Raw genomic sequence first — 27,406 nt, 5'->3', positions numbered from 1 at the left:
ATCTTCTGTGGAGCTGCTCAGCCTTTGACACGATCCGAGAAAGTACACTACACTCCCTGGCCGGGAACCGACCTGGTACCCTGCAGGAGTGGCTCGACCCGCCATCGCACATCGGGTTCATACTTTAGGCAAAATAGGCGCGACATTGGGACAACCCCGAACATCGGCAAGAGCGCCTCCATAGACTTGACGCTGGTTTACAATTCCGGCTTCCACTTCGGTTGCGGAGAGGCCAGGAAACACTCATTCATCGATTACGGCTGGGTGTGGCATACACCCACCGATACCTTCACAAGATTGGACAAGCACGGGACCCTGACTGTAGCGTCCGTCACACTCCTGACACAATAGCTGACGCACTTTGCGTGTGCCCTCAATATGCCGCCGAACGAAGAACACTCAAATCTGCTGTTGACTGCTTGGACTTCCGCCCCTTTTCGGAAGGAAAGCTTTTGGGCGCGTGGAGCAGTGCTGACTGTGCCCAACGTGCCATAAAATCACTTTTGAACTTTCTAAATGAGACTGGTTTAGACGATCGCCTCTAGAACCTGTGCGACGTGCAGTCAGTGCGAAATGTGTTTGCGCAATAACTTCTTGTGGCAACATTACTTTTCGCGTGGACAAGATTACTCTTGCGTGTATTGCGTCTACAGTGCGCATCCGCGTATTGGACAACGTCTATATAGTATCTCATTGTACCATAACATAATCACCCGCCACCTACCTTTCCCTGTATTTCCCACTTCCTCTTTACCCAGTGAGGAGTAGCAGGCTTGAGACACGCTCTCCAGGCCGACCTCTCCTCCTTTCTCTTCCTTAAAATCTCCTCCTCCTGTGCTTGATTGACCCCCACTAACCCCGGTATTCTCAATGATCCTCGACTCGAAACTATTCCTCCACTCCACCAAATTGAGCACAGCGCCGCCCCTCGACTGAAGAAAGCGCTACGCTTCTCGCGATTTGGCGCGGGGTGTCAATGAAGCGCTGTGGCAACGTATGTCAAGGGGCGCCGCTACTATAGCACTCTCTTGAGTCGAGGTGGAGGGTCGAGTGGGGGAATGCTCTAGAATAGGGGATAAATCTAGGCTGTTACGAGGGAAGAACATTGAGAACGTGAGAGCATCTGCGTGCAACCTGCTGTGTGACATGCTCATTTCGCCTGGGAGTACTCGCGTTTCGCGGACTATGCGCTGTTTGCGCGACAAGTTACTGCGTTAATTGGCTCAAGTGCTGAAGAAGCAGCGACTTGTCACTTCACTGCGGTATGTTTGGGCACAGGCATAATCTCGAAACGACGCAACTTTTGAAGGCGTACGCGAATCAGCATGTCCGGTATAGGCTTGGGGCATATAGTACAATTCTGAAATGCAGAGGAAGCTGTGCCAACATTTCATCGGTCAAAATTCTATTAAAGGAGTACATGCCTGTGGATGTTGGCCCTTCCGCGGGAATGAAAGGATGAGGTAGAAGGGTCAATCTTAGGCTGCGAAAGCACATGCGGGTAACTCCTGTCTCATCTCTCTTCAGTTCTACCAGCACCTGTTCTCAACAATGCAGTCACCACGATGAGGCCGGCCACATAGTTTTTTTCTTTTTTTTGAAAAGGTGTTTACTCCGTGAGTGAGATCCGCGCCCATGGGGTTATATTGATTTTTCTTTGCTTATAACCCCGTCTTCACCAACAACATATATATAGTAAAGTTGGTCTAGTTAATGTGGCTATACATGTAGCTTAGCTTGTACATTTTACCTATAGTGCGATAAATACACGAATACAAGAACTGAACAAAACAGAATGATTCAACAGAAGAATTGAAATCTAGCGCTCTCTCCTGTTCCTTTTTCTCCTTTTTCTGTTTGCTTTTAGTGCTAGGTATACAGAATATTTCAGCTAAAGCACAAAAGATATTTTTCCTCCGTGACGCCGTGGCTTCTCTCCAATACAGGCAAATTTACTTCAGTGGGTCTATTTACTAGCGTGTGTGTGTTTCAGTGACTCCAGCTTTCTCTCTCCTTCGGGGCCACTACACCAGTTGTAACTATGGTCGAGCGTCTGTGGAATGAACAAACCATGCGAACGTTGCCATGAGACGTATACACACGAGTGCGTTTCTGGCATTTCGTTTGCTGAGAGGGTAGCTAGCACGTGTGGTTCCGCGCTCCTATAATAGCTCGCACGGCTGCGCATGAGTCAGTGGGTGGTTTGTTTTGCTTTAGTTTGCGACCACCTAATACGCGACGCCCAAGCACCATTCAGCTGGGAACAAATCGAGCGTTCCGACAACCACGCCCGCGCAGCTTTGCTTCGCCATCGGCTTGCTTCCACGTGCCGCAACAACGAGCCAACGATAAGCATGAAAGGAGCGATGCCCGGACAGCCCGGAAATGAACAGGCGTTACCATGCGTGAGCACGCCCCCCCCCCCCCTTCACCGTCCCCTCCCCCTCTCCCTGTGTGGCCCCACAGACAAAAAAGAAAAAAATGAAAGAAGAAATAGAACAGCAGCAACACAAGGCGTTGCGCCCTGTTATTATTCCACTAATGAACAGTGATCAACGCGGGTGAAAGCACGCAAACTGCAGGAGCCCAAAGGAAGATCCAAATGCCAGAGAGTGTCTTTTTGCGGAAAACCTGCAGCTGTGTCACGTATTTCGTTGTTATTTCTATCTCGCTTGCCCTTTAGTGTTACTTTGGGTTCTACCATCAAACACGCGGGAAGGCACGGAGCTGCCTGGCATGCAAGCCGAACAAAGGAAGATCTAGACGGTGTACTCGGACAAAGACATGACTGATTTCAGCCACATAAAGAACCTGACCGCTGCAGAGCGCCTTACCGCCGAATAACAACAGAAGAATGAAAGCAAAAGCAGCGTGTTCAGTATACAATCGCGAAATGTACAGACGTTTACACATTATTATCCTTGAAAAGACGGGTGGAACTGTGCCAGCCTAATCATTCACGAGCCTCCGTAAGAGCCTCTGCAGCATGCAGGCGTTCGGTGTGTTGAGACACTACATACTCGAGCACCCTCCCGCGTCTTGTCGTGCCTGGCTTAGCGCTTGGCTATTTAATGACCCTCGGTGGAGGCAACATATTAATTTGGTTCCAGCTTTCCTTAGACGGTCCCCTTGAGTGACCCGACCAGGGGAACTCAACGCATGCATTTCCCTGTCCATCCCTTAAATCTTTTTATTTCATCCCCTACTTACCACCTTTCCTGTTTTTTTTTTTGTCACTGTTCCCTTCTGAATTTGTGGGTGACAAGGGCGATTGTCGCTTAGATAACTGGTGCTGATTGTGCATATTTTGTTATAGTATAGTACTGTGCGGCTGACGATGCACAAGACATTAATTTAAATGACCTGTCATGTCTCCTCAATCGACTCAGTGGTGAACGAGTGGCATTGCTACGGAGAATATTTATAAAACTACCCGTTCCGCCCCTTATTTGACCCTTGATCGTCCTCGGAAACTAGGACGCGCCACTGCATGTTTCTTTATCTCAAGAACAAAGATGCTTTTCCCCACTTTCATGTAATGCATGGTGAAATACCAGCAAGAAGTCAGTGTTATCGCCCTCGTTACTGGCTGAAAACCTGACAGATACCAATCAATCAGGATACAGAACAGCAAAAAGGGAAAGCGGCGACCTGCGCCCGTATGCAGAAAGCGGAGACCTGCAGCCTGTGCCCGGTTGGAACTTCAGCGATTGGAGCCTCTCCGGACGTTTTAAGGAGCTCGCTTAAGTCAATACTTCAAATGAGCGTTGCTCTCTGGGCTTTCGACAGTGGCAGTATAGACTGACTTCCTGACTGCCCTTGTTGCGTTTCGCCTGCGACACGTGGTTTTGCCGGCGCGACTGCGGCGGGGCGGCAGACATTTTGGCCCGATCGTCGTCGCCGCAACACTCATCGCCAGGTGTTTCCAGGCGCGTCTGCGGCGATGCGACCGCCTAGGGATCCTCCTCGCATTCCAGTCATTGTGCCCGAAACAGGCGATGCCAAAGCAGGGATCTCATTCCAGTTATTGGGCCCGAAACAGGCGATGCCAAAGCAGGGATCTCGTTCCAGTCATTGTGCCCGAAACAGGCGATGCCAAAGCAGGGATCTCATTCCAGTTATTGGGCCCGAAACAGGCGATGCCAAAGCAGGGATCTCGTTCCAGTCATTATGCCCGAAACAGGCGATGCCAAAGCAGGGACCATCTTCTCGTTACAGTCATTGTGTCCGACCGGCAGCGCCACGACAGGGTGCTACGAGATCGTGCGCAGCGCCACGACGGGGTGCTACGAGATCGTGCGCAGCGCCACGACAGGGTGCTACGAGATCGTGCGCAGCGCCTCGACATGGTGCTACGGCATCGCTACGACAGTGTGCGTCACCATTAGCCCATTGTACATTCACGTGCTCGTCTTTTGAGGGGTTCCTTCTTGCCCTCAACTGCGAGAGTATAAAAACAGCTGCCCCCGGACGCCAAAAGGAGGGCTCCGATTTCTTCAGTTGAGTGAAGTGCTCTCCCGTCTCTCTACTTCGGTCAAACCTGACCGCCAACTCTTTGCGATGTTAAAATAAACAAGTTGTTTCGTTGTTACCAGTCGACTCATGCTTTGCCGGGACCTTCGGATGCTTCGAGTTGTACCCCAGGCCGCCAGGCCAACGCTACCCTTGGGGCTTGCGACCCAGGTACAACCACGGGCGTCAGCGCCGAGTTCCCAACAGATCGTACCAGCAGCCGGATCCCAAACATCTGGTTGGCAGCGGTGAGATCGCCTCCGACTTCAAACAACTGTCTGCCAGCGGTGAGATCGCGACAACGGAGGCCAGCAGCAAAGAGATGCAGTTGACTGTATGCTGAGCAGCTCAACGACGATCCGGGAGCAGTGCAACGAGCCCTGTGTGACGACTGGTTGCCTGCAGCGGAACGACTGCGCGGAATTCCTGCCTGCGAGGTTTGGTGAGTGCGGGACTTTCTTCTTCTGAGCTTTGCCAGGCTTTTTGTTAGTGTCAGAAACAGAGCTGGTAATTGTGGTTGTCGTTGCTGCCGGGTTAGTTTGCGGCAAGACAATAGTAAGCAGTAGAGAAAGCAGCATTCAGAGCAGCCATGGATTTGAAGTCGTTGCGCAAACCGAAATTGTTGGAGCTTGCAAGAGAGTTGGGTCTGGATGTCTCAGACAAACTAAGAAAACCTGAACTGCTAAAGGCTATTCTTGAGTTAGAGGCTGAGGATGACGAGCTGTCGGAATGCCTTGAGACTATTGAAGAGAGGGAGACAGAAAAAGAAGAGCGTGAACGTAAAGAACAGAAAAAGCGAGAGCAACAAGAGAAAAAAGAAGAGCGCGAACACGCTTTGGAAATGAAGCGTCTCGAGATAGAGATGGAACGCGCTCGTAATGGAAGTCAGGCACACGGTGCAGGAGAACGAGTATTGTTCAAAATGACTGACCTGATGCGGCCGTTTAAGCTTGGAGAGGACATTGGTTTGTTCCTGGTTAACTTTGAGCGAACGTGCGAGAAGCAGGGGTTCTCTCGGGAAACGTGGCCACAGCGCTTGCTCACTTTGTTACCCGGCGAGGCGGCCGACGTAGTCGCTCGCTTGGATAGAGAGGAGGCAGAGGATTTCGACAAAGTAAAATCGAGTCTGCTAAAAAAGTACCGGCTGTCTGCGGAGGCGTTCCGTCGGAAGTTTCGGGAAAATGAGAAAGGCAAAAGTGAGTCATATACAGAGTTTGCGTATAGGCTTATGTCAAACATGCAGGAGTGGCTCAAAGAAGAGAAAGCGTTTGGTGACCACGATAAAGTTCTGCAGTGCTTCGGGCTAGAACAGTTTTATAGTCGGTTACCGGAGAACGTGCGATACTGGGTCTTGGATAGGCCAGACGTTTGTACGGTGGCTAAAGCCGCTGAGCTAGCCGAGGAGTTTGTGACGCGTCGAGCTCGCGGAGCTAAGGACGGTCAAAAGGGTGAATTTGGCTCGAAGTTTGAGAGGCCAAAGTTCACACCCACGAGATTAAAGGGGGACACGCGTAGTGCGGATGCGAGCGAAAGCAGTCCGACCAAACGTAAAGAGACGGCGGCAGCCAAACGCAGAAAGCGGTTCGAGATGAGACGAGCGCGCTTGTGTTATACGTGCCAGAAGCCGGGTCACTTTTCGGCGCAGTGTCCGGAAACAACACCAAAAGTTGTATTTTTTTCAATAGGCAGCACTGACGAGAACATGAAGCTTCTCGAGCCTTACATGCGAGACCTCCTCGTGAACGGGAAAGAGTGCCGAGTGCTTCGCGATTCCGCAGCTACGATGGATGTAGTTCACCCGTCTTACGTAGAACCCCATATGTTCACGGGCGAGTGCGCGTGGATCAAGCAAGCCGTGGAAGCTCATAGCGTGTGTCTGCCAGTAGCAAAGGTGCTTATTGAAGGACCTTTCGGAGCGCTTGAGACAGAGGCGGCAGTGTCATCTATGCTGCCACCCCAGTACCCGTACCTATTTTCAAACAGGTCCGATCACCTCCTGCGCGAGAAGGGGCTTTTGTTTGGTGAAGCTAGTGTTCAGGCCTTAACCAGATCGAAGGTTCGGGAGCTCGCTGCAAAGGCGGTAGTTGCGGGGCCGACGTTATCAACCAACGAAAAAGGGTCAGAGGCGCAGCAAGCTGATATTCAGAGCACGCCCGAACTGAATAAACTTGAGTCTGTAACGTTAAAGGCGCCAGATACTGGAGAGGAAACGCCCGACACGGGAAAGTTAGAAGAGCTATCTACTGATTTGCTCATCGCGCCTACGTCAGACGGACTTGATAGGTTGCTAAAAGTCAGCCGGTCGGCTTTGATAGCCGAGCAAAAAAAGGATGGCAGCCTGGAAAACGTGCGCTGCAATGTCAAAGAAGGTATCGCCAGGAAAACTGCGCGTTTTGTGGAAAGAGGTGGAGTCCTGTACCGGAAGTATCTAGACCGCAGAGGAGTGGAGTTCGATCAGCTGGTCGTGCCTCAATGCTATCGTCAGGATCTGTTGCGCTTGTCACACGGGGGTTCGTGGTCCGGACACCTAGGAGTTAAGAAAACTAAGGACCGTCTCTTGCAAGAGTACTATTGGCCAGGGTGTTTTCGGGACGCAGACCATTTCGTGAGGACATGTGACACTTGTCAGCGGGTGGGCAAACCAGGGGACAAATCGAGGGCGCCGTTGAAATTGGTACCTATCATTACGGAGCCTTTTAGACGGCTCGTTATTGATACTGTGGGACCTCTGCCGGTAACAGCCACGGGGTACAGACACATTTTGACTGTGATCTGCCCAGCGACAAAGTTCCCTGAAGCAGTGCCGCTTAAAGAACTCAGCTCAGTTGAGATAGTTAATGCACTACTGTCCATATTTGCGCGAGTTGGTTTTCCTGCGGAAATCCAATCAGATCAGGGCACAGTGTTTACTAGCGCTTTGACGACAACTTTTCTCGAAAGGTGTGGGGTAAAGCTGTTACACAGCTCAGTGTACCACCCACAGTCGAATTCCGTTGAGAAGCTCCACTCCGTCATGAAGCGCGTGTTGAGAGCGTTGTGTTTTGAACATCAAACTGACTGGGAGCTGTGTCTGCCTGGGGTGATGTTTGCTTTAAGGACCGCGCCGCATGCGGCTACGGGGTTTTCGCCAGCTGAACTGGTGTACGGTCGCTCGCTTCGATCTCCGCTTCGCATGCTTCGAGAATCATGGGAAGGTAGGGGCGACGACCCAGTCGTGGTGGAGTACGTACTTAAGCTCCTCGAACGCTTAAGAAGGGCACAGGAGTTGTCAGGTGAAGCAATGGCAAAGGCCCAGCAGAGGGCCAAGGTTTATTATGATCGGACAGCCAGGGCCCGTCGTTTTGAGGTTGGCGATGAGGTCATGATATTGCGCACATCGCTAAACAACAAACTAGACGTGCAGTGGGAGGGCCCAGCACGAATTGTTCAGAAACTGTCGGACGTTAACTACGTGGTAAGTCTGCCAGGAAAGCGGAAAGCACAGCAAGTTTACCACTGTAATCTGCTCAAACCTTATAGACAAAGGGAAGCAGTGGTGTGCATGATGGTAAACGTTCCTGAAGAGCTTCCGGTCGAGCTTCCAGGACTAGGCTCAGTGACGAACAGGGAAGACACCGGTCAAGTCATTAGTGACCTTATCAGTAAAGCACCGCTGTCGCCTGAGCAGAAAACCGAACTACACCAGCTATTACAAGAGTTTCAAGGTCTGTTCTCTGAGAGGCCTGGTAGGACTTCGGTACTTACTCATGATATAGAACTTACCTCCCCAGAGCCAGTACGATCCAAGGCGTATCGGGTGTCACCCCGCCAGAGCGATATTATGGAGGCTGAGGTAAAGAAAATGCTACAGCTCGGTGTTATTGAGGCAGGTGAGAGTGATTATACCTCCCCTTTGATTTTAGTTGAGGTACCGGGCAAGGAACCTCGTCCTTGCGTCGACTACCGCAGGCTTAATTCCATCACTAAGGATCAAATTTATCCGATCCCTAACATCGAGGAGCGCCTTGAGAAAGTTAGTAGCGCTCAGTTTATTTCCACCCTAGATCTTGTCAGGGGTTATTGGCAGGTTCCACTTACAGAAGAGGCTAGTAGGTATGCGGCGTTCATTTCACCAATGGGAACATTCCGTCCTAAAGTGTTGCGGGGACAGCAAGAATTCGCTTTACCGTATCTAGACGACGTAGCGATATTCTCCGCATCCTGGTCTGAGCATATGACACACTTGCGGGCAGTGCTAACCCGCCTGCGCGAAGCGGGCTTGACAGTCAAGGCTCCTAAGTGCCAGTTAGCACAGGCCGAGGTTGTCTACCTCGGTCACATGATTGGTCAGGGTCGTCGCCGCCCCTCTGAAATAAAAGTGGCCGCTGTGCGAGACTTTCCGCAACCGCGCACAAAGACCGATATTCGGTCGTTCTTAGGTGTCGCCGGCTACTATCAGAGGTACATCCCTAGGTACTCTGATATCGCGGCTCCCCTGACGGATGCTCTAAGAAAAACAGAGCCTCAAACAGTCGTCTGGGACGAGACAAAGGAAAGAGCTTTTAGCGCCCTAAAGAGTGCCCTAACAAGCCAGCCTGTGCTACGATCGCCAGACTATAAAAAAGGGTTCATTGTTCAGTGCGATGCTAGTGAGCGAGGCATGGGCGTTGTACTGTGCCAACGGGAAAATGGAGAAGTAGAACACCCCGTCCTGTATGCTAGTCGTAAGCTGACCAGTCGTGAGCAGGCGTATAGCGCCACCGAGAAAGAGTGTGCGTGTCTCGTGTGGGCCGTTCAGAAATTGTCATGCTATCTAGCCGGCTCGAGGTTTATCATTGAGACGGATCACTGCCCTCTCCAATGGCTGCAGACCATCTCTCCCAAAAATGGCCGCCTCCTGCGCTGGAGCCTCGCTTTACAACAATATTCCTTTGAGGTGCGTTACAAAAAGGGGAGTCTCAACGGTAACGCCGATGGCTTAAGTCGAAGCCCCTAACGTAGGAATCAGCCTCAATATTGTTTGTTACTGATGTTTTTCTTCCTGAGGCAGGATTTTTTTTAACATATTGCTTTTGTTTAGTGTTTCAAAGTGATGATATGCTTTCTAGTGCAATTTTTCAATTTGTGGACGCGTTCTGAGTGATGCTAGACTACTGTAAGGAACTAGGCAGTGGTATAAAAAGGGGAAAGAGCCTGGCAGGGCTTAGTGAGGGTTGTGCCGTGCTTGCTGACTGAGCGGTTGAGTTTTCAGCGTAGTTCTAACGCTTGCCGGGAACGAGAACAAAAATGTGAACTCTCCCGAAGTCACTTTGCAGTGTCCCGTGCGAACCTGAACGAGAGAACGAGGCCTTCTCTGTGCGCTGCGCTCAAGAAACGTCAAGGGACGCCCGACTTCGGTTATGAGCATCATCGAGCGACATCCCTCCGGACAGCGGATGCAGTCCCCTGTCCATCGGGATCTCCTTCCCCCGGCGGGGCGGTCTGTTGCGTTTCGCCTGCGACACGTGGTTTTGCCGGCGCGACTGCGGCGGGGCGGCAGACATTTTGGCCCGATCGTCGTCGCCGCAACACTCATCGCCAGGTGTTTCCAGGCGCGTCTGCGGCGATGCGACCGCCTAGGGATCCTCCTCGCATTCCAGTCATTGTGCCCGAAACAGGCGATGCCAAAGCAGGGATCTCATTCCAGTTATTGGGCCCGAAACAGGCGATGCCAAAGCAGGGATCTCGTTCCAGTCATTGTGCCCGAAACAGGCGATGCCAAAGCAGGGATCTCATTCCAGTTATTGGGCCCGAAACAGGCGATGCCAAAGCAGGGATCTCGTTCCAGTCATTATGCCCGAAACAGGCGATGCCAAAGCAGGGACCATCTTCTCGTTACAGTCATTGTGTCCGACCGGCAGCGCCACGACAGGGTGCTACGAGATCGTGCGCAGCGCCACGACGGGGTGCTACGAGATCGTGCGCAGCGCCACGACAGGGTGCTACGAGATCGTGCGCAGCGCCTCGACATGGTGCTACGGCATCGCTACGACAGTGTGCGTCACCATTAGCCCATTGTACATTCACGTGCTCGTCTTTTGAGGGGTTCCTTCTTGCCCTCAACTGCGAGAGTATAAAAACAGCTGCCCCCGGACGCCAAAAGGAGGGCTCCGATTTCTTCAGTTGAGTGAAGTGCTCTCCCGTCTCTCTACTTCGGTCAAACCTGACCGCCAACTCTTTGCGATGTTAAAATAAACAAGTTGTTTCGTTGTTACCAGTCGACTCATGCTTTGCCGGGACCTTCGGATGCTTCGAGTTGTACCCCAGGCCGCCAGGCCAACGCTACCCTTGGGGCTTGCGACCCAGGTACAACCACGGGCGTCAGCGCCGAGTTCCCAACAGATCGTCCCTTACAAAAATTTTTAGTAACATTTTATAAACCGTCTTTAGACAAATGTTACTAGAACCTATCGACATTCTATAAACCGTCTTTAGACACCGTAACAACTTCCTAGTAACCTCCTACCGACTATTGGCCACCGATATTGAATTGAAAGTATAGATATAAAATGTCGATAGAATTCTTACCGACTGCTTATTATCTTATGTCGGTAGAAAGTGTCAACTGTGAAGCGACTATTTATTGACTACCTTTATACATCCTAACAACATGCTAGTAACATCCTGTCGACAATTCGCCACAGACAAATAGTTGACAGGATGTTACTAGGAAGTCATTAGGATGTGTAAAGGTGGTTAATAAAAAGTCGCTTCACAGTTTTTAGGACGTACATAAAAATTTTATTCAGAGGTAATTACTTTTGCAATTATATATTGCAAAAATAAGCTTTAATTATCTTTGAATAAAATCTTTATTTACTTCCTAAAAACTGTGCAGCGACTATTTATTAACCACCTTTATATATCCTAACGACTTGCTAGTAACATCCTGTCAACTATCTGTCTGTGGCGAATAGTGATTGCCAAGTGGCTAGGTGTGACATGCAACAGAAGAAGACAGGTTTACATTTGTGCTTGAACACATCCATTTAATATCCCCAGGCTAGTAATGAGGACGAGTTCTCCAGCTGCCCTGGAAGTAGGCTGAAATGTTGCGTTGTGTAGTCTAGAAAAGAGAAGAAAAAAGGCAATATATTAGTTTTGCTACAGTGACATTGCAACACACCATGCATCTGTTTCTTAAAAACGAAGTGCACAAGACACAAGTTTTCAACCCTGTGAGCTCTAAACATCTCCACCTGTTTTTTGCAAAGTCGTAAAATGCATGAAATGACTGAATTAGTGCGTTAGAGCTGGGAGCGTGATGAATGTGCGTAACACCAACAGATGCATGACGCATAAGCTCTATCATACCAATTGTCATCTACAAACAAAAGCTGTAAATCAACTTCAGTTTAATGAACTTCGATATTCGTATTGTGACCAGTACATGGAAGTTTCATGTGTGAATTATCTTAGGAAAGGCAAGGTGCCAGTCAGAACTGTGCTGCAGCTTTGCTTGGGCACAGGTACATAGAAGAGTTGACTTTTGTGTTGCACTTAAGAACCACGAAATGATACAAGCAACATGTAAGCAGTTGAACAGGCATTATGGACGTTCTACAGCAAGATTAGAAAATGCCTTTGCTGTGCAGGCAGACACTGTCAAAGCGAGCTTGTTACTAAACATGTTAGCTTTCCACAAGACAGGATATTATTATCAGTGCATTCATATGACCAGGGCCTCTATCACAAAAATACATATGCCAACAGTAATGACAATTTTCTAGTTATGGTGGCCAAGCTTGCATTATAATATGCTATTATAATCAGGTTAATAGCTATTTTAGCTGGAAAGAAAGGAGTATAGCCTAAGATAGCACTGCAATTGCCATGAAAGGAGTTTTGTTGAAAACTGCACAAAGAATATTAAGATGCTTCTTTGTGACACACATACCTAGTATGGTGTTGACCTTCTTGGAATCCAACGGATCCTTCTGTGGTAGGCATTTGACAGCCGCCCAAAGAAGGACCTCCCTTCAACGTCTTCTATTGAAAAAGGGGCTTTAAGGAGGCCCTCCGCGAAGTGAAAGCCTGAGTTGTTAGCATCCAGGCACAGCCTCTTCAGCAGGCCATTTTCAACATATACACCACCACCGATGTCTACCTGTGAAACAATACAAGCACAGACTCATTTTATACACGTATGATCAAGGCATGGTTAGGAGATAGGGTAAGGTTTGCAAAAACAGAAGTAGCTGCTCTTGTTGATTCGGTTTAAAGAACAAAGCAGCCTTATGTATACCATACATGCATTGTACTGAGCTGTGTACTTTTACGTAAGACTAGAAAGTAGTGGGAACTTCAATGCGAAAGAAAGACATGCATCTGCCTAGAACTAAGCTAATGTTTGCCACCCCTTGACACAGAGTGAGATCTGGTGCTGTTTTAGTGATTAGCAGACATTGAAGGCTTCAAGCCTCATCGAGTACTGGGCCAAGCTGTGCTCGATTAGTGACACACAAGTGCTCGAGAACTATCAAACAAGATGCAATTGTCTTCAAATACAATTCTGACTTCCCCTTGCAGACATGCAGTTTTCAATTTACTGACTGCACTTGGGTGTAAAGATTTTCTCTGACAGAGTGAATAAACCACATACACAAGCAGCATTTTCATAGTTAGCATAGTCTTTAATAGGTACTGATACCTTCAATTTAGAAAGCCCTGTATATTGGGCCTCATTAAACTAATTTCATAAAAGGTTTGTCAAGGTAGAAGCATAGAACTTTATAGTCATTAGAAGACAGGTGAAAGGAGTTAATTATTGCAATTATTACTGAAAATTAAATTTCAGACAGCTCATCCCAATGAGAAATTGATGCAAGCAGTTTGTACAGGACATGTCACATAAGCATTTAGATATCAAAAATAGGGATTAGAGAAAACCTTCCCTTGTAGGTTCATTAGTGCAAGCAGCCATGCCCTCGAGGAGACATAACTTCTTTTTCTGTAGGCAGAAAGAGGCTAGAGTATTTTATTGACACATATACGTGCCCATGAATATATGTTATCTCTGTTGTAAACCTTTTTTTCATGTACATGCAAGATGTGTTTATAACATCTCATTGTGCACAAAATTTGCGTAATAATTTAAAGACCGCGATTTTGTAGCGATGCTATTCCTTTTCGCTATTCGTTAGTAGACTGACCGACGCCCCGGCCCGTGCTACGTACTGCAACTGCCGGCCGTTAGCGGTGGGCGAGAAGAGTGATATAGAATTGAGGGGTAAGTAACGCTACAGAATCGCAGTCTTTAAATTATTACGCACTGCCGTAACCTACGATTGCAAGAGCTGACATCTCGTTATTAAGATTTGGTTGGTCGGTGTTTCTTAAGGGCCGGCGTCTGATTGAAATGTCTAGATTAAAATAATAATAATATTTGGGGTTTTACGTGCCAAAACCACTTTCTGATTATGAGGCACGCCGTAGTGGAGGACTCCGGAAATTTTGACCACCTGGGGTTCTTTAACGTGCACCTAAATCTAAGCACACGGGTGTTTTCGCATTTCGCCCCCATCGAAATGCGGCCGCCGTGGCCGGGATTCGATCCCGCGACCTCGTGCTCAACAGCCCAACACCATAGCCACTGAGCAACCACGGCGGGTTGTCTAGATTAAAAATAAACCTGGTTATTGTAATATCGGCCTATATACGCTCTGTAAGATAGAAGACAAATACGCGAAGACACTCAAGAACATAAACAATACACACAGGTTCTCGCGACGCGGACCTCCAAACCGAACTGTATACATACAAAAACCTTCATACAAGCTTCTATCTGCTTAAGCGTCAAACATAGCAATCGTGTGTCAACGCGCGAAGCCCATGATACATCGACGTATACATTACACATGTACTGTACTTGCGGGAATGCCTATATAGCGAATAACTTCTTGCCAGGAAACTACCGAACGAACACCAACTTTCAATGTGTTTTCATAATTGTGTGCCCATTCAGGCATAGCAATCAAGGCGGGTAGCAGAATGCAAGTACGCTGTAACATCAGAGGAAGCTTTCGTGAAATTGCTTGCTAAATGTGCACAGCAACATGGCTAACATACGATAACATAGGAAAGCGCTTTGCTCTAGCTAGTTACACAACGCTCATTACGTAAATCATAAGCTTCAAGAATGCGCGCAAGCGCCAAACTTGCTTACCTTTCAAGACTTGGCAAACGCTCCTTCGTCTAACAGGTACAGAGGCACCGACGTTTCTCTGGCGCAAGCACTGTAGAACTTCCGATGAACTCCAGCTCCACAAAAGCACAACCTTCAACAGTCTTCCATACACTACGATTCGAAGCCCCAGTACTAGACTTTTTCACGAGAGCGCGGGCAGGCAGCTCGGCAGAACAAAGGCAGCTCGGACGGGCGCTGTACCAGGGCACTCACTGTCGACACTGGTGGATCGCTCGAAACACACGGCGAACTAATGGCGTTACACGAGTCTGGAGGGTTCGGGATGGTTACTGCACACGCCAAGGAGCACATTTTGTCTAGGCACTTCTAAAATATAACTCAAATACCACCTAAATGCAAGGAGCATTCACCAAACCAACGTGGTGTGTCGACCAAACAAATACTGCCGTAGCGCCACTCTGCGGTTTTTAGAAAAATGTATCTTAAATGAAAAAATTGCGTGTTTTTTCCTAATAACATTTCGTAGGGTCCTTTAATAGATTTGTTGGGTCCAAAAGTATGTATAGTGTACTTTGTGATACGAAGTTTAAGGAAATGTATATATAATAAAAACGAAGCGGATGTTGCCTTCAAGATTCGCAATTGCTTCAGGTGCATGCAGCTTGCAAAAGCACAGCCTTCGAGATCAGACTTTGTCACTCAAAGGAAGCCGTAGCTGGGAGGCGGACATGCATTTAGGCCCCAATCGTTGGGTTTCCAGTGTCTAGGTAGGCTTCCTTATTTATAAAGAATATACAGGGACTTAAGCCGAACCATGAGCGAGCTATACAGACACACGCGGTACGATTCGGTGTCCGATCCGACGTGCGGCGCTGCATATTCCGGCGATTCAGGGGTGGCACACGTTGCGTGCACATGTGCAATGTGCGCATGGCGTGCATCCGAAAGATTGAGCGGCGCGTAAGCTCCGCCCACATCCAGCTCCCCAGCTTGAGTTCATATCCACGTAGAGAATCGCAATACAAACAGCTCTGCACAACACTGCTTCGCTTTACGCGAACACTGTCGATAAAATTATCCCCCTGCCAGTGACAGAACACTTCACGACGGCGCGTTGTCCACTGACGGCTCCACTAAAGCCAGCGATAGGGCCGGTAGGCATAGCTAGGCGGACGCTGCGGCCGACGGCGCTTGCGATCCAGCCCGAGCTCGTCGAAGAGTGCTTATTTTTGCCAAAACAATTAACACTGTACACATTAGGTCGGTCGTAATTAACTACAATTGGTTTACTCGACGCAGTCGTTGCGAAGGGCAAACGTGCAAGCGAAGCGAGCGGCCTCGCTGATACGGTCGGTGTGTGATATCTGCCCGCGAAATGCCCTCGCGTCGCGGCTCCCGATCTCGCCAGTCGTCCGATCCGGCGCTTCGGCACGGCAAAACACCTCGATTCGGGCTGCCGTTTCGGCGCGTCGGACGCCGGGTCGGACACCGAATCGGACCGTGTGTCTCCCGCTTTGGTTGGCGAACACGAGCCGATCAGCGCGCCGTCCGTGCAGCTCCGTCTGCTTGCAATGGCGCATGGCCTACGGACTTCTTTGACACCTACTGAGCACGAATTCATGATCACCGCTCATATGCACGCTTCCCATGGCGCTAGCTGTTGTGTTCTCGAGAATACGTGCCCTCATGTTGAATTGGTGCGACCATATTTCCTCTTAGCGTCCGGTATTAGAAGCACTTTTTTTCTATGAACATTCTACTATCATCTGTTACTAGGAAGTTGACTAAAAATTAGGAAAACAGTTACTGTGCAAAAAAGCATTTTTTTTTTAACGCAGCCAGTCTTTGCACATTCATCTATAGTTGAGATTATGTTATCTGTTCATTTCTCACTAAATCATTTTTAACAACTTTCTAGTAACCAGTGTTACTAGAAAGTTGATTGAAAATTGAGGAAATTTACACCTGTGCATGAAGCAAGACTGTCTTGCACCAGCCATGTTCACTGAATAATTATAACCTTATTTAATAATATTCATGCATGTTTTGTAACTTGGGTTATGTACTTTAAGAACATAATTATTTTTATTGACTTCCTATTGAATGGTGTTTCTAAAAAGTTAAAATAGTGTGTCTTAACTTTCTAGTAACTTTCTTTTTACATACTGAAGTTAGAAAAGAAGCAACCAACTTTCTTTTGACAAACGTTACTAAAAAGTAAAAGTCAATATGATGTTACTAAAGTTGATAGGAAGTTGATAAAAGTTCTAAAGAAAGTAAGGAAGCATTTTTGTATGGGGTACCAGCAGTCCAGATCCAAACACCCTACATTGGGCCATTGGATCAGCTGTTTAGTGGAAACCTGTCGTTGCCAATTGCGTTCTGGAAATTCAAGAAAAAAAATGGAGTCAGGCGATTGAAGTGAGAACCCAGCTGATTGGCTCACCAGCGAGTCTACCCTGTCTGCGCTCAAAGGCTGCGAAATATGGTAGAAAGGACCAGCGTGTTTGCTCATGCACCAGCAATCTAGCGTCTAGCGTCGACAGTTATTACTGATGAGAGAGCCCATGAACAAATGAGGTCAGCGAAGCTGGTGAGCAACCACTTTATCGCGCAGGCATCTCCGCCGATCGTTGTTATCGAACGCTTGAACAGTTTAAACCTACTGCTTCGGGTGACAGCCTGAGTGGAATGGCTTGTACATAATTGAAAACCTAGAGTGCAGAAGCTCCAGGGGCCGTTCAGCACTGAAGAGATCAAGCATTTTCACTACTTACTGCTGCGGCCAGATTCAGAGAGAAGCGTTTCGCGACTTTCACCTTCGTTTAAACCGTAACGAAGACGGTCAGGTGCTTTCAGAACTACGAAGCTTGAATACGTTCGTTGAAAATAACTGACAACAATCTGCAGCAATTTTTAAGTTAAGGAATTAGTGCTACTACAAGATCACTTTCATCTGCGACAAAGCCGGAAAATCGACCGCATCACTGAAATCTTTCCGAACCGTCACGGACGCGTTTTGCCCAGTGGCACCATCGTTCGACCTCCGGCACAGCTTCTGCACCCATTGGAGGTACAAGAGGATTCAGCTGGCGCTCATTCGGTGGGTATGGGGTTAAATAATCTGCAATCAGCGATCAACCAGCGATGGTTTCACCGCACAGCACTCAGCAGACGGGCCGACTCAAGAATAACAGTTGCAAGGAGAGGCAGCCTGAAATACCGTGCTGTAACTTAAGTGTGCGCGTCGACCGCGCTCTAGTGCCTTTATGTGAGTTTGTGGCGAGTTTGCGTACTAAACGGCACTTCGAACTCGCGAGGGTGTGTTGGTGGGAGCAGGATTGAAGACGCTACGGAGAGCACATGTGTATTCCCGTCCAGGGTCCACATTGTCACTTCAGTTGCATTTCTCTTGATAAACTCAGTTAAAGAAAGTTCCCCAATGACTATCGATTGCTTGACCTGCAAGCTACATTATCAGCAAAGTGTATATTCCGCTTCCCTAGTACTGACTTCAAGTGTTTGCGTACTATTTTCTGTCGTTCTTGGTCCTGCCGTAAAGTGAAATTCCTAACCAGTCTCTTGCAATATGTTTGCGCAAGCATAGTGCAGGGCACTGGCCAAAAAGCTTTCACGTTGCAAAAAAAAAAAATCGGGCGGAACCATTTATACGGTGGCGGATTAGACAGCGAAGCTGCTTCTGCCGCTTGTACTCAGACTCGAACGACTTAAGTATAAACCCCATGCAAGCGATCTCGCGCGCGACAGCGACAAGCGACACGATGGAGATGGCTGTCGCGTTCGCTCGTCGCCTACAAGACGTACGTACCCCATGCATGCGAGCGATGACTTCGAGCGACGTCTCCCCAGTGTTGTCGGTATGAGGGCAGCAATATAGGCGCCGAAGCTAGCGTGACGCGTGCTTTATTAACTTAAGTTGATGTGTTTTACTGTACAAAGCAGCGTAAAATATTTCTGAAGATCTTCCAGTAGGTTCTTATCTTTGCATATGTAAAAATTCAATCGTTTGCTCGTTCCGTGCGACAATCGGAAGTACTTGAGTTATGTACATCCAGTTCCGGCTTCGCGCTATTGGCTAGTCGCTCATAGCACTTCCGGGCGACGAGCGACAAATTCTAGATTTGCAGAACCGAGCGATCGCGCGAGAAGACCGAGCGATCTGTTCAAGCGACGTCGTTCGAAGCCGTCGCTCGTCGCTGTCGCGCACAATATCGCGCTCATGGTGTTTAGCCTTTAGCTTGACGCTTACGAGCGGCCTTCAGTGCACGATCTTCAGCGGTAGCTTGCGCTCGACGCCGACAATTAGACTCTCGCACCTGCTCTCACTGACGTTCTTTGGAGGCAAAGTCGCTGGTCGCATTCTCCACTTTCGCAAGGCCACGTTGTCGTTGGTCATAGTGGCGTTTCTGCTGTCGACGCCTCTCCTTGTACTCGGCTCGTTATTCGGCCGTGCGCACAATGCGTGATCTTCCCATTTTTGTTGGAGTTGCCACTGTTACAATGGTCTACCTCTGCAATGCACAATCCGGTTCTTACACACCGCGGCGGCTACCGCAGCGCACACCCCCGTGTTTTTCCGCCACAACTGCCACGCCGTTGAATTGAGGGCAGACGACAGCAGACGCAGCTGGCAGCAACCGCGGCCAGTGCGGGTGCACTCCCCCACTGCGCAGGTGCGGCGCGCGTTGAAATCACGTGTCCTTTCTTTCTTCTGCGCCGTACTATCGTTCGTTATCTTTTTTTGCTCACTTTACGGATGTTAGCCGGCCCAGATACCTGCCCTACGAGACCACACAGCACCGCCATCTTTCTTGTTCACTTTACGGACATTAGCCAGCCCAGATACCCCCAACCCCTTCCGAAACCACGCACACGGCTCATTCATACATGTCCGTCAGGTAAACAGCTTCGGTGGAAAAAAAGAAAAGAAGCGGGCACCTTGTCACGCTCCGCTCAATCGACTTTGGAGTGAGGGTAGCATTCTGCCTTCAGCTCACGGTATAAGTGTGGGCACGCGCTCTAGCGTACGGCTGAGCAGCTGCCTGCGAGTTGTTAGGATGCACTGGTCTAAGTGGAGCCGAACAGTAAACGCTCAGATTAAATTTTCTGTATGCAGCGAACCCCTAAACGCTCCGATAAATCTTAGCGCTTAGGGCACGCTGAATATAGAGCGCTTTAGCTCTGGGTTTATTGTCCGCTCCGCTCCGACCAGTGTAACGAGACCCCTACATTGTATCTTTTTCGAGTGACCGCATTTCATTGGCTAACCACGGTTGCAAAGTTATCGCTTATCGCAAAGTTCATGTATTCGAACTTTCTCGACTGTTGTCGCCGATCTTACAGCGAAGGAATGTTTTCTAATAGATCGCGTACATGAAGGAAATAGCGGTGTACGTTCTGGAACGTACAGGAGAACCATCCATTATGCTATAATACACGATGAGTGATGTAGGAATAGGTGGTGCACTTGACCCGTAGAAATTAAATTTTGACGAACGACGATCGTGCTCGCCGCATCATTGTGCTCCGAGTGTTTTTATTTCCTTTTTTTTGGGGGGGGGAGGGGGACTAGTTTTCTCAATAAAGAGTTAACTGTGTCTTTTCCTTAAACGCCACAACAATGTGACAGTATCCTAACTTGTACATAACTGCTCAGCCGGAACGCTAGTGCGCGTGCGTAGAACGCTTCTGCCGTCAGCGGATGGCAGGACGCTGCCCTCGTTGTACTCCACGAAGTTATTTGAACCGACCGTGACAGAGCCGTCTACTAGCTTCTTTGTCGTTTCTGGCCGAGCTGATTGCGCACCGGTCGCATCTCTGGTGGACACACTTAAAAAAAAAAAAGCGGTATCCGCGCAGTTCTGCGCAGAGCTTAATCACGTGAAATGCAAGCGTAGAAAACCTCCCTGACAGGCTTACTCGCTGAGAGGAGGTGGCGTTTGCGGATACTTTGTGTCGCGGTTGCACTTACGCTGGCTGTGACCGCCTTTTGGCGTCGCCTCTTTGCTTATTCCAGTCCGTTCTACGACATCACTATTTAAAACGTGAATGTAATGCGTTTGCTGTAGAATTGCCCCACGCTTTTTTTATGGAGTTTTACGTGCCAAAACCACTTTCTGATTATGAGGCACGCCGTAGTGGAGGACTCCGGAAATTTTGACCACCTGGGGTTCTTTAACGTGCACCTAAATCTAAGTACACGGGTGTTTTCGCATTTCGCCCCCATCGAAATGCGGCCGCCATGGTCAGGATTCGATCCCGCGACCTCGTGCTCAGCAGCCTAACACCATAGCCACTGAGCAACCACGGCGGGTCACGCTTTACCAAGGTCATCTTCGACACATACGAGCGACAAGCCTTCGCCTACAGGAGGCCCTCCCGACATAGAACACGAGATCTAAACCTTCCTAATGAACTACCTGCATGAACCAATTCTGTTTGTGTATTTGTAACCATATATTTATTGTGCCCAAAGACAGACTTCCGAAGAAAAAAAAAAGAGACTGTGAGCGATGCACTGATAAAATTGTCATATGTTATGGAAGAACAGCCCCAGCAGGAACCGCCAGCAGTGTGTCCAATCTCCTTCTCCTGCCTTTAAATGTTTTGATGCGGCTGTGATAAATCAGTCCTATTTTGTTGCGGTATCGCGAAAAGTTGAGCGCTTAAGTATTCTTTGGAGCGATACTCTATCGAATGGACCGCAAGTCGTACTTTGTTATCAGTGCAGCCGGTCTTGTCGTTGGCGTACACAGTTCGACCCCTTGTCTAAGGCTAAAGAAGTGTACATTGCCGACCTTAGGTTTATTTTTAGTGAGTCCCACGTGTACAAGAAAAGAACCACTGTCCTTGCTTTACTTTAAGTGAGCAAGCGTTTATTTCCTATTCAACTGTAAAATCAGCATAAGTCCGGTGAGAAAGCAATGTTTTGCTTTGTTCGAAGTTTGGACCGAATTTTCAACCCAAATCTTTCAATGGCATCTTACGGTACAGCCTAGCCTGCTATTTCTGCTCGAGCGTGTTTTGGAGCTTCATTCGGTATGCGTGTTTGTGTAGCCAGAACGTTGCGAGATATACCCTAACGCTATGGCAGACTTCCGACGCGGACGCTCTTCTATAGACAACGTCATAGATCTTGTCTCGTCTTTTGAGCACGAAAAAAGCCTAAGAAGATTTTCAGCGGCAATGCTCCCGGACGTTAAAGGCGCTTACTACAACATAACTCATCGAGCCATCCTGGACGTCTTGGGCGATGTCGGCCAAGGTGGCGTTGTTTTTTGATGCACATTCAGCTACTTCAAGGACAGGTCATTCTTTGTGCAAACAGATGATGTTGTGACATCACAACAGAATGCATACCGTGGCGTACCACAAGATGGAGCCTTGAGCCCCACTCTATTTAACCTCGTGCTCATCGACCTTGTTCATTCCCTTCCGCAGTCCGTCTATGTGTCGATCTACACAGACGATATATGCATTTGGTAATCAGAAGTGACGCGTCCCCAGGTACGCGGCAGACTCCAAAAAGTGGCCAACTAAAATCAGGTTATCTGCGAGCACGAGGTCTGGAGGTGTCCTCCGACAAATGCTCGGTGGTCGCTTTCACGCGCAAAGAATGAGACCGTACGAAGTGAAGAGAGAGAGAGAGAGAGAGAGAAGTCATAAGAGAAAAGCAGAGAGGTTAACCAGGCTGAGCCCGGTAGGCTACCCTGCACTGGGGAAGCGGGATAGGGAACTGAAAGAGGAGGAGGAAAAAAGAAGGTCACAGACTCCACTGTTACGCACACAAGCATAACAACTAATGGACAGCCAACCAACAACAAGAAGACGCGAGAAAGAAATCGAGACTTATCCTGGAGTCCTCATGTCTCCTACCTGAACAAGGAGCTAGCCGTGATAACCCATGTCCTCAGATTTCTCACTCGAAAGTCATGCGGCGCGTCTGTGAGAGTGCTGCTCCAATTCTATAACGCATTGCTCCTGGGTCTCCTACGCTATAGCTTACCTATACTGGGTGGGGCCGGCAAGAGCAACCTCCGTGCCCTCCAGTCTGTGCAAACTCAAGCACAGCGAATATGTCTTTGCCTTCCCAGCTGTGCATCCACGGCAGCAACAATAGCCGTCGTGCATGACCACCCCATCAATACATACATCCAAGTCGACGCTTTGGGGATGCACATCAGGCACTTCGCCCGACTTCCATCGCATCATCTCGCCTCCCTTCCTGCCGCTCGGCCTCGTTCATTGTTCAGCAGGATTGTCGCAACCAACCATCGAACTTTGTGTGCAGCACAACCATCTTTACCGCTGTGGTGCCTGCACCCACTCCAAGCTCTGCTTGGCATTCACGGCATCAAAAAAAAGGAAAAAAAAAAGAAAGCGGAGATGTCATCTTTCGCCCTCAAACAAACCGAAATTTGATTCCTAGATGAGAAGCACAGAGAACGCATCCACATTTACTCGGACGGTTATGTCTCCTCCAAAATTTCGGCTGGACCAGTGGTAATTCCCGCGAAATCTATTATCGTCCAGTTCAGGACGTCTCACATTACATCATCGACGGCTGCAAAACTCGAGGCTATTCGTGCTGCTCTGGAGTTTATTGGTCACAAATTGCCACATTCACGGTTCATCTTTTGTGACTCGAAGTCAGCTCTCTAGTGTCTGCTGTCCCCTTTCAACTACAGGCCTAACGTGCAGTCAATCCCAGACATCCGACTACTTCCCCATCAAGCAATTGACAAGGGGCACAACATTATCTACCAGTGGATAGGGGGTCACTGCGGAATTCCTGGAAATCACAGTGCGGATGATGCTGCCCGATCGGCCCACGACGGTGCGCTATTCTCGACGGTGCGCACCATTGTCGAGAATAAATGCAGCCACAAGGCTTCGCTCCCTCGCACGTGAGCTTACGCAGACTCTTTAGAACACGAGTGAATTCACCAACGCACCTCTCCACAGATTGCATTCACATCTGCAACTCAGTCTTCCACCAGGGATACCACGAGCGGTGGCAACACTTTTGTGCTGCCTGTGACTCGGCGTGGGATTCACGAACGCCTATTCCTTGCGCTTCGGAATGGCCGACAGCCCTTCTTGCGACAACTGTGGCTGCGAGGAGACGATCAAGCACTGTCTCTGTGGTGTCCCCTTTAAAGTGCGGTAAGAAAACTACTCGCGACAGCACTCGAAAAACTGGATGAAAGCCCCTTGATAGAGGAAAATTCGTGTGCTTGCAAATGAAGCCATAAGATCTTTATGGAACACAACAAGCTTGAATCACACACGTCTGCACCGACTGGACCCGTCCCTTCGACTTCGACCCCATCTGGACTCTCTCGACTCGAGACAAGAGTACTTTGCCGGCTGTGGCTCGATGTCACTTTCACAAGATCTTTTGCCTTCCGAGTCGGTATGGACGAGAGCGCGGCTTGCAGTCACTGCGGCGGCGAGGAGACTGCAGAACACGTACTTTGCCACTGTCCTCGATTCAGCGCGCACCGGCTGTCGCTAGCGGCCGTGTTGGCACACCTTGACCATAGGCCACTTTCAGAACAAACAGTCTTGGAATACCCACATGATCTCTTGTCGCATCGAAATTCGGTCAAGGCTTTGTTGATATTTTTACTTGGCAGTGGCCTATTAGACTATAATGATCCCGTCCTTTTTTTTTCACGCCTTTCTCTTTGTCCCCGCTCTTCTTTCCGTCTTTACTTCCCCTGTCCCTTCCCCTAGTGCAGGGTAGCAAACCAGAGGCTTTAACTCTGGTTAACCTCCCTGCCTTTCTCTTATTTGCGTCTCTCGCTCGCTCTAGGACACTGGTCCAGACGGGTTTCGGTACTACAGGCCTTAAGCGCTCTGCTCAAGTTCCTAAGGGCTTGTGAACTGTGCGACCACCTTTGAAAGGGGTAACACGTAGCATCGCTTTATTGTGTAAATTTTCTTACTTTATTTTTTTATTTGTTTCTTCTATCACTTTATATTCCCTTTACGCCTTTCTCCAGCACAGGGTAGCCAGCCGGTACTTACGCTGGCTAACGTCCCTGTCTATTCTTCCCTTTTTTTCTCTCTCTGTCTCGGTGGTTCGGCAGCACTAAATGAACTGAGTGTAGGGACTAGCGTACGCTTTAAATATTCCACGAGTACCAGAAAAGTGTGCGTGTGTCTCTGCACGGTCTGTTTTATGCACGACTTGAAAGTGACCCGAGACTGCTTGCCGAGTCATTACAAATTCGTCGGCTCTGAACATTTTGGCAAATAAGGTATAAACAAAGCCAGTTGTGAACTCACAAGGTGTGCTACACTTGGACCCTAAATAGAGCTTCCTAGCGAGACCATAGGAAATCCGAAATGTGCAAGCCACAGATCTCGTATGCACGTTAACGTCTTTGTTGCCGGGACGTAAATGTAGCCGAAAATCCAGATTTCTGTTTCGAACAAAGCTTTTAATGCGCGCGGATATTTCGGCGTCCGCTGGCTAAGGCCGTGTGCACGGCCAGGAGGCTCAGAAATTAGAGGTCCGAACTGCCTGAACGAGAGAATGCCCACCGAAAAACTGTTTTTGTCCTGCTCAGCCTCAGTCGTGTGCTCTCCCCCCCCCCCCCTCCCATCCGCAAGTGTACCCTACAATATCCTATACTCGTGTGTGCGTGTTATCATTGAGAAGTGGTTCCATTTTAAGCTAGACTACTTCATTTTCATAATGAAGGAAACATGCACGTTTTTCTTTTTTTCTGTATGGCGGCCTGTCTTTTCGTGTACTTTCTTGCATTCGCGTCTGGGCGTTCCTAAACTGGCATCGTGTCTGATGCTGCGTAATACCTGGCACTTAGCAGGTATTGACAAGGAAAGTGTTGTCACCGAATTCATACACAATTCCCTAAGCTTTCCTTTCATATGCGTTGTTCGCACTTGGCCGGATGCCTCCGTGAATATTTTATCCAACATCACGATTTGATGGTATCTGCTCTTGCGAACAGTTATAGCTCAAACATTTTTTTTAGGGAATACGGGCGCTGATGTTTAGAATATGCAAGCACTATCTAGAAACAGTGTTAAGGCTCCTAGAACGCAGGAGTGCTGGTAATTATTGCTCAGCCTGCACATATTTCATAGAAATATCTCATATATAGATGCACGTTCCGGTTAAAAGAAAAAGAAACACATTAAACTGAACTCAACATATGACACGATTTGTATGTGGCGCAGTGTGATAAAAACACACTAAACATTTAACAAAAAATCTAGCCCCGCGGTTGCTTTCATTTTTCTCATTCATTGCACAGCGAGGGAGGGTCCCGACATTTGCAGACTTTATGCCATGAGGTTGCATACGAGAGCTCATTGAGCAGTTGCCTGCTCCTAAGGTCACGTGCTGCGTGACGCCTGTGGTTGAAAGCATATGCCACATCCACCGCCATGCCCGCTGACTGGCCCTAGCTAGCACTCCCAGCTCAAACATACACATACATGCATGTAGCAAGTATACATAATTACCCAACATAAGCGAACGGGAGACAGCCGCAGCTGAACTTCAATGGTAGAGCATCGGCGGCGAGCTGTCTTTTCCTGCAATTTCACTTTCATTCACCGCATGATTTCTACATTTCAGTTAATATAGAAGTCAATTTTTCCTAACCTTTCCTTGATTTCATTGTCTGTTGGCTTCGTGTGGTTGTGACTGACAAAAAGCTGAAGCCCAAGGTTCCCCTTATTCTTCTTATTAATGTCTTGCCAAAACGCATATTCTGGCAGGCTAATGAATAAAAAAACCACACTGACGTTATCTAGGCATCGTGTGTCATGTATTTCTTTGCAAAATTGCGCTATTATATTTAATTATTTTGGTACAATGAGAACATGACATTGTGAACGAATCGACTGTGCAAGAAACGGGCTTCTATATTATGTACAGCATCAGGAGATCCCAGAGTAAGAAACTGCCCGGGGGACCTCCTATCATTAGTGGGTACATAAGAGTGTTAGAGCAGCAAGTAGAGGGCTAACAAACAAACAAAACAAAAGAAACGAAAAAAAAGCGTCAATAAATACAATTCGTAGGGAACAAGTTATAATAAATAGAAAACAATTAGATATGTATTAAAAACAGCATTATACAGTAATATCACAATAAATAATCATAAGCAGGAATATCTAGTAATGTGTAACAAAAAATTTGGCTCTTCTGCATATTACTAACACAGAAAAATACAAAGTGTTTTACAGAAATACGAAGCCTAACGATACAATATTAAAGGTAATGTAAAGAAAATGTAATAATTATGAAAATGTATTTATGAGAAATGAAAAGATGGTTCTGCCAACAGTATTCTTTTCATATTGTGTTTAAAAACACAATATGACTTAATATTAACAGGGAGGCGATTCCAAAGTGAAATACCATAGAAACGAAGTGTAAATGTTCCATAGTTAGATCTGATTTAAGGTAATAAAAGATTATTGCGTTCTGAAAACCTAGTATTATTTTTGTTCGTGAGGTTATGGAAAGGAAGTCTGTCTAATGATATTTCACGATGAAAGAGACGAAATGTAATGAGTGGCAACTTGTGATAGAACAGCTGCTGAATGGGTAAAACGTTAAGATGTTGATAGATAGGTAAACAATGGCAACGGAATGAGCTAAAAGTCATTAATTTTATTGCCTGATTTTGAAGACGTTCAAGTGGCTTGAGATGAATGGCATAT

General features: G+C 48.1%; 1 protein-coding gene and 1 long non-coding RNA gene across 2 annotated transcripts in view; one reads left to right on the top strand and one right to left on the bottom strand.

Moving 5' to 3' along the window:
- Positions 1–27,406, top strand: part of LOC142560517 (basement membrane-specific heparan sulfate proteoglycan core protein-like) — a 371,032-nt gene that overhangs the window by 188,891 nt on the left and 154,735 nt on the right. The window lies entirely within an intron of this gene.
- On the bottom strand, positions 11,359–15,104 carry LOC142560523 (uncharacterized). Its single transcript, XR_012823386.1, has 3 exons — positions 14,696–15,104; positions 12,428–12,637; positions 11,359–11,596 (listed from the first exon to the last, which is right to left on the bottom strand). It is a non-coding gene; the product is annotated as an uncharacterized LOC142560523 (long non-coding RNA).

The sequence above is a fragment of the Dermacentor variabilis genome, chromosome 1, assembly GCF_050947875.1.
Source record: "Dermacentor variabilis isolate Ectoservices chromosome 1, ASM5094787v1, whole genome shotgun sequence".
NCBI lineage: Eukaryota > Metazoa > Arthropoda > Arachnida > Ixodida > Ixodidae > Dermacentor > Dermacentor variabilis.
Note: the sequence above shows the minus strand (reverse complement) of the source record. Positions and strands in the feature narration are given on the sequence as shown.